This window comes from Schistocerca cancellata, unplaced genomic scaffold (genome assembly GCF_023864275.1).
Source record: "Schistocerca cancellata isolate TAMUIC-IGC-003103 unplaced genomic scaffold, iqSchCanc2.1 HiC_scaffold_420, whole genome shotgun sequence".
Classification (NCBI taxonomy): domain Eukaryota; kingdom Metazoa; phylum Arthropoda; class Insecta; order Orthoptera; family Acrididae; genus Schistocerca; species Schistocerca cancellata.
This window is the reverse complement of record NW_026046437.1, coordinates 17,738-30,443: the sequence shown is the minus strand read 5'-3', so window position 1 is coordinate 30,443 and position 12,706 is coordinate 17,738. Positions and strand designations below refer to the sequence as shown.

The 12,706-nt window shown below is 50.7% G+C and overlaps 10 non-coding genes across 10 annotated transcripts; all 10 read left to right on the top strand.

Moving 5' to 3' along the window:
* Positions 1-67: 67 nt before the first annotated feature.
* LOC126123284 (U2 spliceosomal RNA) lies at positions 68-257 on the top strand. The gene has a single exon (XR_007526377.1). It is a non-coding gene; the product is annotated as a U2 spliceosomal RNA (small nuclear RNA).
* A 1,115-nt stretch (positions 258-1,372) lies between these two features.
* LOC126123283 (U2 spliceosomal RNA) lies at positions 1,373-1,562 on the top strand. The gene has a single exon (XR_007526376.1). It is a non-coding gene; the product is annotated as a U2 spliceosomal RNA (small nuclear RNA).
* A 1,115-nt stretch (positions 1,563-2,677) lies between these two features.
* LOC126123282 (U2 spliceosomal RNA) lies at positions 2,678-2,867 on the top strand. Its single transcript, XR_007526375.1, has one exon. It is a non-coding gene; the product is annotated as a U2 spliceosomal RNA (small nuclear RNA).
* Positions 2,868-3,982: 1,115 nt separating this feature from the next.
* LOC126123281 (U2 spliceosomal RNA) lies at positions 3,983-4,172 on the top strand. The gene has a single exon (XR_007526374.1). It is a non-coding gene; the product is annotated as a U2 spliceosomal RNA (small nuclear RNA).
* Positions 4,173-5,287: 1,115 nt separating this feature from the next.
* LOC126123280 (U2 spliceosomal RNA) lies at positions 5,288-5,477 on the top strand. Its single transcript, XR_007526373.1, has one exon. It is a non-coding gene; the product is annotated as a U2 spliceosomal RNA (small nuclear RNA).
* Positions 5,478-6,592: 1,115 nt separating this feature from the next.
* LOC126123279 (U2 spliceosomal RNA) lies at positions 6,593-6,782 on the top strand. The gene has a single exon (XR_007526372.1). It is a non-coding gene; the product is annotated as a U2 spliceosomal RNA (small nuclear RNA).
* Positions 6,783-7,897: 1,115 nt separating this feature from the next.
* LOC126123303 (U2 spliceosomal RNA) lies at positions 7,898-8,087 on the top strand. The gene has a single exon (XR_007526394.1). It is a non-coding gene; the product is annotated as a U2 spliceosomal RNA (small nuclear RNA).
* A 1,115-nt stretch (positions 8,088-9,202) lies between these two features.
* Positions 9,203-9,392, top strand: LOC126123302 (U2 spliceosomal RNA). Its single transcript, XR_007526393.1, has one exon. It is a non-coding gene; the product is annotated as a U2 spliceosomal RNA (small nuclear RNA).
* Positions 9,393-10,507: 1,115 nt separating this feature from the next.
* LOC126123301 (U2 spliceosomal RNA) lies at positions 10,508-10,697 on the top strand. The gene has a single exon (XR_007526392.1). It is a non-coding gene; the product is annotated as a U2 spliceosomal RNA (small nuclear RNA).
* Positions 10,698-11,812: 1,115 nt separating this feature from the next.
* LOC126123290 (U2 spliceosomal RNA) lies at positions 11,813-12,002 on the top strand. Its single transcript, XR_007526382.1, has one exon. It is a non-coding gene; the product is annotated as a U2 spliceosomal RNA (small nuclear RNA).
* Positions 12,003-12,706: the final 704 nt, after the last annotated feature.

The following is a 12,706-nucleotide window of genomic DNA, read 5'->3' as shown; positions in this document are numbered from 1 at the left end:
GTATGGCCTGGCATTAGCGGGCGAACATCCGTTCCGCTACTTCGATGGCTCTGTCGGTACAGTGACAATCGCGCCGTTTGGTAAAAAAAAAAAAAGTGTAGTATCTGTTCTTATCAGCTTAATATCTGATACGTCCTGCATCGCAGGACCAGAATATTAAACTCATTTTTGGCTCATGACGGAGTGCTAGGGGCTTGCTCCACCTCTGTCGCGGGTTGGCCCGGCATTGCAGTACCGCCGGGATCGGCCCACCTAAAATTAATTAAAACACAGCCTGAAATGGTTTAATATTCTGCAGTGATCAGATATTCCGCTGGTGGAAAAACTTGTCATAGTTTTCGATGTGCCCAGTAGTTACCTGCTTACACAGCACGTATTGTTTTAATTAATTTAGGATTATAATAAGTATTTTTTTTTGCGTTTAGCCGGACCGCTCTTGCAGCCGCATTACACTAGGCTGGTAATTTATGGGGGCACAGAACGGTGCCTTCAGATGCCTCGTTGGCGTCTCTTATGGTCCGGCCACAGATAATTTTATTTAAATTTTTTGGAGTTATATCCTTAGCTCCTCGCGAACGTCGTCGTCGTCGCCGCCGCACGCACGCAGAATACGTGTGTACACACACACATATGCGGTGGGCGGTTGACGATGGAAGCATTCGACTAGGTGTAGCTCGCGCCGGCCTCGCGCCGGCCTGGCGCTGCTGTGGGGCGGCCTCTCGGCTTCTCCACTGCCCTGGCAGCTAGCGGCGTTCAAATGGGAGTCGCAGTTTTCTCTTCGACATGGAGGGTAGTACTGGGCTGTTGACGAGTGCTCTCGTGAATTGTCGTTCCTTCCGGCACTTGCTTTTGCGATGTTTTCGACGGTCGCCTGTTGCCATATCGGCCCGTACCACCGTGTGTCACTCCCATATGTGGAGCGCACACGCTGCAAGCATTTAGGCCCTTTCTCTGCGGCGTTTCCTTATCGCTTCTCGGCCTTTTGGCTAAGAAGCACCCCGCGAGCGGAGCGTTCTGTTGGGCTCTGTCGCGGGTCGTGGGTCTCCTCTCGCGTTTAGCGATCGAGGATCGTTTCGTTTGTTCTAAATTTCTCCGTTGTTGAAATTTTTGCGGTGACATGACCAGCCGGTCGAACAGTATCCAGTGTGTGTTCGACAGGGCGGCAAGACGGCCGACCGCGTTTGAAATACAAGAATGGATATTTGGCGATCTGCGTGTACCGGAACATGCTGTTGACACCTTCCAACTGGATTTCGTCTTGTTTTCGTTATTTGTGAAATTTGTAGACCAGGAGAAATACGAAAAGTATGGCCTGGCATTAGCGGGCGAACATCCGTTCCGCTACTTCGATGGCTCTGTCGGTACAGTGACAATCGCGCCGTTTGGTAAAAAAAAAAAAAGTGTAGTATCTGTTCTTATCAGCTTAATATCTGATACGTCCTGCATCGCAGGACCAGAATATTAAACTCATTTTTGGCTCATGACGGAGTGCTAGGGGCTTGCTCCACCTCTGTCGCGGGTTGGCCCGGCATTGCAGTACCGCCGGGATCGGCCCACCTAAAATTAATTAAAACACAGCCTGAAATGGTTTAATATTCTGCAGTGATCAGATATTCCGCTGGTGGAAAAACTTGTCATAGTTTTCGATGTGCCCAGTAGTTACCTGCTTACACAGCACGTATTGTTTTAATTAATTTAGGATTATAATAAGTATTTTTTTTTGCGTTTAGCCGGACCGCTCTTGCAGCCGCATTACACTAGGCTGGTAATTTATGGGGGCACAGAACGGTGCCTTCAGATGCCTCGTTGGCGTCTCTTATGGTCCGGCCACAGATAATTTTATTTAAATTTTTTGGAGTTATATCCTTAGCTCCTCGCGAACGTCGTCGTCGTCGCCGCCGCACGCACGCAGAATACGTGTGTACACACACACATATGCGGTGGGCGGTTGACGATGGAAGCATTCGACTAGGTGTAGCTCGCGCCGGCCTCGCGCCGGCCTGGCGCTGCTGTGGGGCGGCCTCTCGGCTTCTCCACTGCCCTGGCAGCTAGCGGCGTTCAAATGGGAGTCGCAGTTTTCTCTTCGACATGGAGGGTAGTACTGGGCTGTTGACGAGTGCTCTCGTGAATTGTCGTTCCTTCCGGCACTTGCTTTTGCGATGTTTTCGACGGTCGCCTGTTGCCATATCGGCCCGTACCACCGTGTGTCACTCCCATATGTGGAGCGCACACGCTGCAAGCATTTAGGCCCTTTCTCTGCGGCGTTTCCTTATCGCTTCTCGGCCTTTTGGCTAAGAAGCACCCCGCGAGCGGAGCGTTCTGTTGGGCTCTGTCGCGGGTCGTGGGTCTCCTCTCGCGTTTAGCGATCGAGGATCGTTTCGTTTGTTCTAAATTTCTCCGTTGTTGAAATTTTTGCGGTGACATGACCAGCCGGTCGAACAGTATCCAGTGTGTGTTCGACAGGGCGGCAAGACGGCCGACCGCGTTTGAAATACAAGAATGGATATTTGGCGATCTGCGTGTACCGGAACATGCTGTTGACACCTTCCAACTGGATTTCGTCTTGTTTTCGTTATTTGTGAAATTTGTAGACCAGGAGAAATACGAAAAGTATGGCCTGGCATTAGCGGGCGAACATCCGTTCCGCTACTTCGATGGCTCTGTCGGTACAGTGACAATCGCGCCGTTTGGTAAAAAAAAAAAAAGTGTAGTATCTGTTCTTATCAGCTTAATATCTGATACGTCCTGCATCGCAGGACCAGAATATTAAACTCATTTTTGGCTCATGACGGAGTGCTAGGGGCTTGCTCCACCTCTGTCGCGGGTTGGCCCGGCATTGCAGTACCGCCGGGATCGGCCCACCTAAAATTAATTAAAACACAGCCTGAAATGGTTTAATATTCTGCAGTGATCAGATATTCCGCTGGTGGAAAAACTTGTCATAGTTTTCGATGTGCCCAGTAGTTACCTGCTTACACAGCACGTATTGTTTTAATTAATTTAGGATTATAATAAGTATTTTTTTTTGCGTTTAGCCGGACCGCTCTTGCAGCCGCATTACACTAGGCTGGTAATTTATGGGGGCACAGAACGGTGCCTTCAGATGCCTCGTTGGCGTCTCTTATGGTCCGGCCACAGATAATTTTATTTAAATTTTTTGGAGTTATATCCTTAGCTCCTCGCGAACGTCGTCGTCGTCGCCGCCGCACGCACGCAGAATACGTGTGTACACACACACATATGCGGTGGGCGGTTGACGATGGAAGCATTCGACTAGGTGTAGCTCGCGCCGGCCTCGCGCCGGCCTGGCGCTGCTGTGGGGCGGCCTCTCGGCTTCTCCACTGCCCTGGCAGCTAGCGGCGTTCAAATGGGAGTCGCAGTTTTCTCTTCGACATGGAGGGTAGTACTGGGCTGTTGACGAGTGCTCTCGTGAATTGTCGTTCCTTCCGGCACTTGCTTTTGCGATGTTTTCGACGGTCGCCTGTTGCCATATCGGCCCGTACCACCGTGTGTCACTCCCATATGTGGAGCGCACACGCTGCAAGCATTTAGGCCCTTTCTCTGCGGCGTTTCCTTATCGCTTCTCGGCCTTTTGGCTAAGAAGCACCCCGCGAGCGGAGCGTTCTGTTGGGCTCTGTCGCGGGTCGTGGGTCTCCTCTCGCGTTTAGCGATCGAGGATCGTTTCGTTTGTTCTAAATTTCTCCGTTGTTGAAATTTTTGCGGTGACATGACCAGCCGGTCGAACAGTATCCAGTGTGTGTTCGACAGGGCGGCAAGACGGCCGACCGCGTTTGAAATACAAGAATGGATATTTGGCGATCTGCGTGTACCGGAACATGCTGTTGACACCTTCCAACTGGATTTCGTCTTGTTTTCGTTATTTGTGAAATTTGTAGACCAGGAGAAATACGAAAAGTATGGCCTGGCATTAGCGGGCGAACATCCGTTCCGCTACTTCGATGGCTCTGTCGGTACAGTGACAATCGCGCCGTTTGGTAAAAAAAAAAAAAGTGTAGTATCTGTTCTTATCAGCTTAATATCTGATACGTCCTGCATCGCAGGACCAGAATATTAAACTCATTTTTGGCTCATGACGGAGTGCTAGGGGCTTGCTCCACCTCTGTCGCGGGTTGGCCCGGCATTGCAGTACCGCCGGGATCGGCCCACCTAAAATTAATTAAAACACAGCCTGAAATGGTTTAATATTCTGCAGTGATCAGATATTCCGCTGGTGGAAAAACTTGTCATAGTTTTCGATGTGCCCAGTAGTTACCTGCTTACACAGCACGTATTGTTTTAATTAATTTAGGATTATAATAAGTATTTTTTTTTGCGTTTAGCCGGACCGCTCTTGCAGCCGCATTACACTAGGCTGGTAATTTATGGGGGCACAGAACGGTGCCTTCAGATGCCTCGTTGGCGTCTCTTATGGTCCGGCCACAGATAATTTTATTTAAATTTTTTGGAGTTATATCCTTAGCTCCTCGCGAACGTCGTCGTCGTCGCCGCCGCACGCACGCAGAATACGTGTGTACACACACACATATGCGGTGGGCGGTTGACGATGGAAGCATTCGACTAGGTGTAGCTCGCGCCGGCCTCGCGCCGGCCTGGCGCTGCTGTGGGGCGGCCTCTCGGCTTCTCCACTGCCCTGGCAGCTAGCGGCGTTCAAATGGGAGTCGCAGTTTTCTCTTCGACATGGAGGGTAGTACTGGGCTGTTGACGAGTGCTCTCGTGAATTGTCGTTCCTTCCGGCACTTGCTTTTGCGATGTTTTCGACGGTCGCCTGTTGCCATATCGGCCCGTACCACCGTGTGTCACTCCCATATGTGGAGCGCACACGCTGCAAGCATTTAGGCCCTTTCTCTGCGGCGTTTCCTTATCGCTTCTCGGCCTTTTGGCTAAGAAGCACCCCGCGAGCGGAGCGTTCTGTTGGGCTCTGTCGCGGGTCGTGGGTCTCCTCTCGCGTTTAGCGATCGAGGATCGTTTCGTTTGTTCTAAATTTCTCCGTTGTTGAAATTTTTGCGGTGACATGACCAGCCGGTCGAACAGTATCCAGTGTGTGTTCGACAGGGCGGCAAGACGGCCGACCGCGTTTGAAATACAAGAATGGATATTTGGCGATCTGCGTGTACCGGAACATGCTGTTGACACCTTCCAACTGGATTTCGTCTTGTTTTCGTTATTTGTGAAATTTGTAGACCAGGAGAAATACGAAAAGTATGGCCTGGCATTAGCGGGCGAACATCCGTTCCGCTACTTCGATGGCTCTGTCGGTACAGTGACAATCGCGCCGTTTGGTAAAAAAAAAAAAAGTGTAGTATCTGTTCTTATCAGCTTAATATCTGATACGTCCTGCATCGCAGGACCAGAATATTAAACTCATTTTTGGCTCATGACGGAGTGCTAGGGGCTTGCTCCACCTCTGTCGCGGGTTGGCCCGGCATTGCAGTACCGCCGGGATCGGCCCACCTAAAATTAATTAAAACACAGCCTGAAATGGTTTAATATTCTGCAGTGATCAGATATTCCGCTGGTGGAAAAACTTGTCATAGTTTTCGATGTGCCCAGTAGTTACCTGCTTACACAGCACGTATTGTTTTAATTAATTTAGGATTATAATAAGTATTTTTTTTTGCGTTTAGCCGGACCGCTCTTGCAGCCGCATTACACTAGGCTGGTAATTTATGGGGGCACAGAACGGTGCCTTCAGATGCCTCGTTGGCGTCTCTTATGGTCCGGCCACAGATAATTTTATTTAAATTTTTTGGAGTTATATCCTTAGCTCCTCGCGAACGTCGTCGTCGTCGCCGCCGCACGCACGCAGAATACGTGTGTACACACACACATATGCGGTGGGCGGTTGACGATGGAAGCATTCGACTAGGTGTAGCTCGCGCCGGCCTCGCGCCGGCCTGGCGCTGCTGTGGGGCGGCCTCTCGGCTTCTCCACTGCCCTGGCAGCTAGCGGCGTTCAAATGGGAGTCGCAGTTTTCTCTTCGACATGGAGGGTAGTACTGGGCTGTTGACGAGTGCTCTCGTGAATTGTCGTTCCTTCCGGCACTTGCTTTTGCGATGTTTTCGACGGTCGCCTGTTGCCATATCGGCCCGTACCACCGTGTGTCACTCCCATATGTGGAGCGCACACGCTGCAAGCATTTAGGCCCTTTCTCTGCGGCGTTTCCTTATCGCTTCTCGGCCTTTTGGCTAAGAAGCACCCCGCGAGCGGAGCGTTCTGTTGGGCTCTGTCGCGGGTCGTGGGTCTCCTCTCGCGTTTAGCGATCGAGGATCGTTTCGTTTGTTCTAAATTTCTCCGTTGTTGAAATTTTTGCGGTGACATGACCAGCCGGTCGAACAGTATCCAGTGTGTGTTCGACAGGGCGGCAAGACGGCCGACCGCGTTTGAAATACAAGAATGGATATTTGGCGATCTGCGTGTACCGGAACATGCTGTTGACACCTTCCAACTGGATTTCGTCTTGTTTTCGTTATTTGTGAAATTTGTAGACCAGGAGAAATACGAAAAGTATGGCCTGGCATTAGCGGGCGAACATCCGTTCCGCTACTTCGATGGCTCTGTCGGTACAGTGACAATCGCGCCGTTTGGTAAAAAAAAAAAAAGTGTAGTATCTGTTCTTATCAGCTTAATATCTGATACGTCCTGCATCGCAGGACCAGAATATTAAACTCATTTTTGGCTCATGACGGAGTGCTAGGGGCTTGCTCCACCTCTGTCGCGGGTTGGCCCGGCATTGCAGTACCGCCGGGATCGGCCCACCTAAAATTAATTAAAACACAGCCTGAAATGGTTTAATATTCTGCAGTGATCAGATATTCCGCTGGTGGAAAAACTTGTCATAGTTTTCGATGTGCCCAGTAGTTACCTGCTTACACAGCACGTATTGTTTTAATTAATTTAGGATTATAATAAGTATTTTTTTTTGCGTTTAGCCGGACCGCTCTTGCAGCCGCATTACACTAGGCTGGTAATTTATGGGGGCACAGAACGGTGCCTTCAGATGCCTCGTTGGCGTCTCTTATGGTCCGGCCACAGATAATTTTATTTAAATTTTTTGGAGTTATATCCTTAGCTCCTCGCGAACGTCGTCGTCGTCGCCGCCGCACGCACGCAGAATACGTGTGTACACACACACATATGCGGTGGGCGGTTGACGATGGAAGCATTCGACTAGGTGTAGCTCGCGCCGGCCTCGCGCCGGCCTGGCGCTGCTGTGGGGCGGCCTCTCGGCTTCTCCACTGCCCTGGCAGCTAGCGGCGTTCAAATGGGAGTCGCAGTTTTCTCTTCGACATGGAGGGTAGTACTGGGCTGTTGACGAGTGCTCTCGTGAATTGTCGTTCCTTCCGGCACTTGCTTTTGCGATGTTTTCGACGGTCGCCTGTTGCCATATCGGCCCGTACCACCGTGTGTCACTCCCATATGTGGAGCGCACACGCTGCAAGCATTTAGGCCCTTTCTCTGCGGCGTTTCCTTATCGCTTCTCGGCCTTTTGGCTAAGAAGCACCCCGCGAGCGGAGCGTTCTGTTGGGCTCTGTCGCGGGTCGTGGGTCTCCTCTCGCGTTTAGCGATCGAGGATCGTTTCGTTTGTTCTAAATTTCTCCGTTGTTGAAATTTTTGCGGTGACATGACCAGCCGGTCGAACAGTATCCAGTGTGTGTTCGACAGGGCGGCAAGACGGCCGACCGCGTTTGAAATACAAGAATGGATATTTGGCGATCTGCGTGTACCGGAACATGCTGTTGACACCTTCCAACTGGATTTCGTCTTGTTTTCGTTATTTGTGAAATTTGTAGACCAGGAGAAATACGAAAAGTATGGCCTGGCATTAGCGGGCGAACATCCGTTCCGCTACTTCGATGGCTCTGTCGGTACAGTGACAATCGCGCCGTTTGGTAAAAAAAAAAAAAGTGTAGTATCTGTTCTTATCAGCTTAATATCTGATACGTCCTGCATCGCAGGACCAGAATATTAAACTCATTTTTGGCTCATGACGGAGTGCTAGGGGCTTGCTCCACCTCTGTCGCGGGTTGGCCCGGCATTGCAGTACCGCCGGGATCGGCCCACCTAAAATTAATTAAAACACAGCCTGAAATGGTTTAATATTCTGCAGTGATCAGATATTCCGCTGGTGGAAAAACTTGTCATAGTTTTCGATGTGCCCAGTAGTTACCTGCTTACACAGCACGTATTGTTTTAATTAATTTAGGATTATAATAAGTATTTTTTTTTGCGTTTAGCCGGACCGCTCTTGCAGCCGCATTACACTAGGCTGGTAATTTATGGGGGCACAGAACGGTGCCTTCAGATGCCTCGTTGGCGTCTCTTATGGTCCGGCCACAGATAATTTTATTTAAATTTTTTGGAGTTATATCCTTAGCTCCTCGCGAACGTCGTCGTCGTCGCCGCCGCACGCACGCAGAATACGTGTGTACACACACACATATGCGGTGGGCGGTTGACGATGGAAGCATTCGACTAGGTGTAGCTCGCGCCGGCCTCGCGCCGGCCTGGCGCTGCTGTGGGGCGGCCTCTCGGCTTCTCCACTGCCCTGGCAGCTAGCGGCGTTCAAATGGGAGTCGCAGTTTTCTCTTCGACATGGAGGGTAGTACTGGGCTGTTGACGAGTGCTCTCGTGAATTGTCGTTCCTTCCGGCACTTGCTTTTGCGATGTTTTCGACGGTCGCCTGTTGCCATATCGGCCCGTACCACCGTGTGTCACTCCCATATGTGGAGCGCACACGCTGCAAGCATTTAGGCCCTTTCTCTGCGGCGTTTCCTTATCGCTTCTCGGCCTTTTGGCTAAGAAGCACCCCGCGAGCGGAGCGTTCTGTTGGGCTCTGTCGCGGGTCGTGGGTCTCCTCTCGCGTTTAGCGATCGAGGATCGTTTCGTTTGTTCTAAATTTCTCCGTTGTTGAAATTTTTGCGGTGACATGACCAGCCGGTCGAACAGTATCCAGTGTGTGTTCGACAGGGCGGCAAGACGGCCGACCGCGTTTGAAATACAAGAATGGATATTTGGCGATCTGCGTGTACCGGAACATGCTGTTGACACCTTCCAACTGGATTTCGTCTTGTTTTCGTTATTTGTGAAATTTGTAGACCAGGAGAAATACGAAAAGTATGGCCTGGCATTAGCGGGCGAACATCCGTTCCGCTACTTCGATGGCTCTGTCGGTACAGTGACAATCGCGCCGTTTGGTAAAAAAAAAAAAAGTGTAGTATCTGTTCTTATCAGCTTAATATCTGATACGTCCTGCATCGCAGGACCAGAATATTAAACTCATTTTTGGCTCATGACGGAGTGCTAGGGGCTTGCTCCACCTCTGTCGCGGGTTGGCCCGGCATTGCAGTACCGCCGGGATCGGCCCACCTAAAATTAATTAAAACACAGCCTGAAATGGTTTAATATTCTGCAGTGATCAGATATTCCGCTGGTGGAAAAACTTGTCATAGTTTTCGATGTGCCCAGTAGTTACCTGCTTACACAGCACGTATTGTTTTAATTAATTTAGGATTATAATAAGTATTTTTTTTTGCGTTTAGCCGGACCGCTCTTGCAGCCGCATTACACTAGGCTGGTAATTTATGGGGGCACAGAACGGTGCCTTCAGATGCCTCGTTGGCGTCTCTTATGGTCCGGCCACAGATAATTTTATTTAAATTTTTTGGAGTTATATCCTTAGCTCCTCGCGAACGTCGTCGTCGTCGCCGCCGCACGCACGCAGAATACGTGTGTACACACACACATATGCGGTGGGCGGTTGACGATGGAAGCATTCGACTAGGTGTAGCTCGCGCCGGCCTCGCGCCGGCCTGGCGCTGCTGTGGGGCGGCCTCTCGGCTTCTCCACTGCCCTGGCAGCTAGCGGCGTTCAAATGGGAGTCGCAGTTTTCTCTTCGACATGGAGGGTAGTACTGGGCTGTTGACGAGTGCTCTCGTGAATTGTCGTTCCTTCCGGCACTTGCTTTTGCGATGTTTTCGACGGTCGCCTGTTGCCATATCGGCCCGTACCACCGTGTGTCACTCCCATATGTGGAGCGCACACGCTGCAAGCATTTAGGCCCTTTCTCTGCGGCGTTTCCTTATCGCTTCTCGGCCTTTTGGCTAAGAAGCACCCCGCGAGCGGAGCGTTCTGTTGGGCTCTGTCGCGGGTCGTGGGTCTCCTCTCGCGTTTAGCGATCGAGGATCGTTTCGTTTGTTCTAAATTTCTCCGTTGTTGAAATTTTTGCGGTGACATGACCAGCCGGTCGAACAGTATCCAGTGTGTGTTCGACAGGGCGGCAAGACGGCCGACCGCGTTTGAAATACAAGAATGGATATTTGGCGATCTGCGTGTACCGGAACATGCTGTTGACACCTTCCAACTGGATTTCGTCTTGTTTTCGTTATTTGTGAAATTTGTAGACCAGGAGAAATACGAAAAGTATGGCCTGGCATTAGCGGGCGAACATCCGTTCCGCTACTTCGATGGCTCTGTCGGTACAGTGACAATCGCGCCGTTTGGTAAAAAAAAAAAAAGTGTAGTATCTGTTCTTATCAGCTTAATATCTGATACGTCCTGCATCGCAGGACCAGAATATTAAACTCATTTTTGGCTCATGACGGAGTGCTAGGGGCTTGCTCCACCTCTGTCGCGGGTTGGCCCGGCATTGCAGTACCGCCGGGATCGGCCCACCTAAAATTAATTAAAACACAGCCTGAAATGGTTTAATATTCTGCAGTGATCAGATATTCCGCTGGTGGAAAAACTTGTCATAGTTTTCGATGTGCCCAGTAGTTACCTGCTTACACAGCACGTATTGTTTTAATTAATTTAGGATTATAATAAGTATTTTTTTTTGCGTTTAGCCGGACCGCTCTTGCAGCCGCATTACACTAGGCTGGTAATTTATGGGGGCACAGAACGGTGCCTTCAGATGCCTCGTTGGCGTCTCTTATGGTCCGGCCACAGATAATTTTATTTAAATTTTTTGGAGTTATATCCTTAGCTCCTCGCGAACGTCGTCGTCGTCGCCGCCGCACGCACGCAGAATACGTGTGTACACACACACATATGCGGTGGGCGGTTGACGATGGAAGCATTCGACTAGGTGTAGCTCGCGCCGGCCTCGCGCCGGCCTGGCGCTGCTGTGGGGCGGCCTCTCGGCTTCTCCACTGCCCTGGCAGCTAGCGGCGTTCAAATGGGAGTCGCAGTTTTCTCTTCGACATGGAGGGTAGTACTGGGCTGTTGACGAGTGCTCTCGTGAATTGTCGTTCCTTCCGGCACTTGCTTTTGCGATGTTTTCGACGGTCGCCTGTTGCCATATCGGCCCGTACCACCGTGTGTCACTCCCATATGTGGAGCGCACACGCTGCAAGCATTTAGGCCCTTTCTCTGCGGCGTTTCCTTATCGCTTCTCGGCCTTTTGGCTAAGAAGCACCCCGCGAGCGGAGCGTTCTGTTGGGCTCTGTCGCGGGTCGTGGGTCTCCTCTCGCGTTTAGCGATCGAGGATCGTTTCGTTTGTTCTAAATTTCTCCGTTGTTGAAATTTTTGCGGTGACATGACCAGCCGGTCGAACAGTATCCAGTGTGTGTTCGACAGGGCGGCAAGACGGCCGACCGCGTTTGAAATACAAGAATGGATATTTGGCGATCTGCGTGTACCGGAACATGCTGTTGACACCTTCCAACTGGATTTCGTCTTGTTTTCGTTATTTGTGAAATTTGTAGACCAGGAGAAATACGAAAAGTATGGCCTGGCATTAGCGGGCGAACATCCGTTCCGCTACTTCGATGGCTCTGTCGGTACAGTGACAATCGCGCCGTTTGGTAAAAAAAAAAAAAGTGTAGTATCTGTTCTTATCAGCTTAATATCTGATACGTCCTGCATCGCAGGACCAGAATATTAAACTCATTTTTGGCTCATGACGGAGTGCTAGGGGCTTGCTCCACCTCTGTCGCGGGTTGGCCCGGCATTGCAGTACCGCCGGGATCGGCCCACCTAAAATTAATTAAAACACAGCCTGAAATGGTTTAATATTCTGCAGTGATCAGATATTCCGCTGGTGGAAAAACTTGTCATAGTTTTCGATGTGCCCAGTAGTTACCTGCTTACACAGCACGTATTGTTTTAATTAATTTAGGATTATAATAAGTATTTTTTTTTGCGTTTAGCCGGACCGCTCTTGCAGCCGCATTACACTAGGCTGGTAATTTATGGGGGCACAGAACGGTGCCTTCAGATGCCTCGTTGGCGTCTCTTATGGTCCGGCCACAGATAATTTTATTTAAATTTTTTGGAGTTATATCCTTAGCTCCTCGCGAACGTCGTCGTCGTCGCCGCCGCACGCACGCAGAATACGTGTGTACACACACACATATGCGGTGGGCGGTTGACGATGGAAGCATTCGACTAGGTGTAGCTCGCGCCGGCCTCGCGCCGGCCTGGCGCTGCTGTGGGGCGGCCTCTCGGCTTCTCCACTGCCCTGGCAGCTAGCGGCGTTCAAATGGGAGTCGCAGTTTTCTCTTCGACATGGAGGGTAGTACTGGGCTGTTGACGAGTGCTCTCGTGAATTGTCGTTCCTTCCGGCACTTGCTTTTGCGATGTTTTCGACGGTCGCCTGTTGCCATATCGGCCCGTACCACCGTGTGTCACTCCCATATGTGGAGCGCACACGCTGCAAGCATTTAGGCCCTTTCTCTGCGGCGTT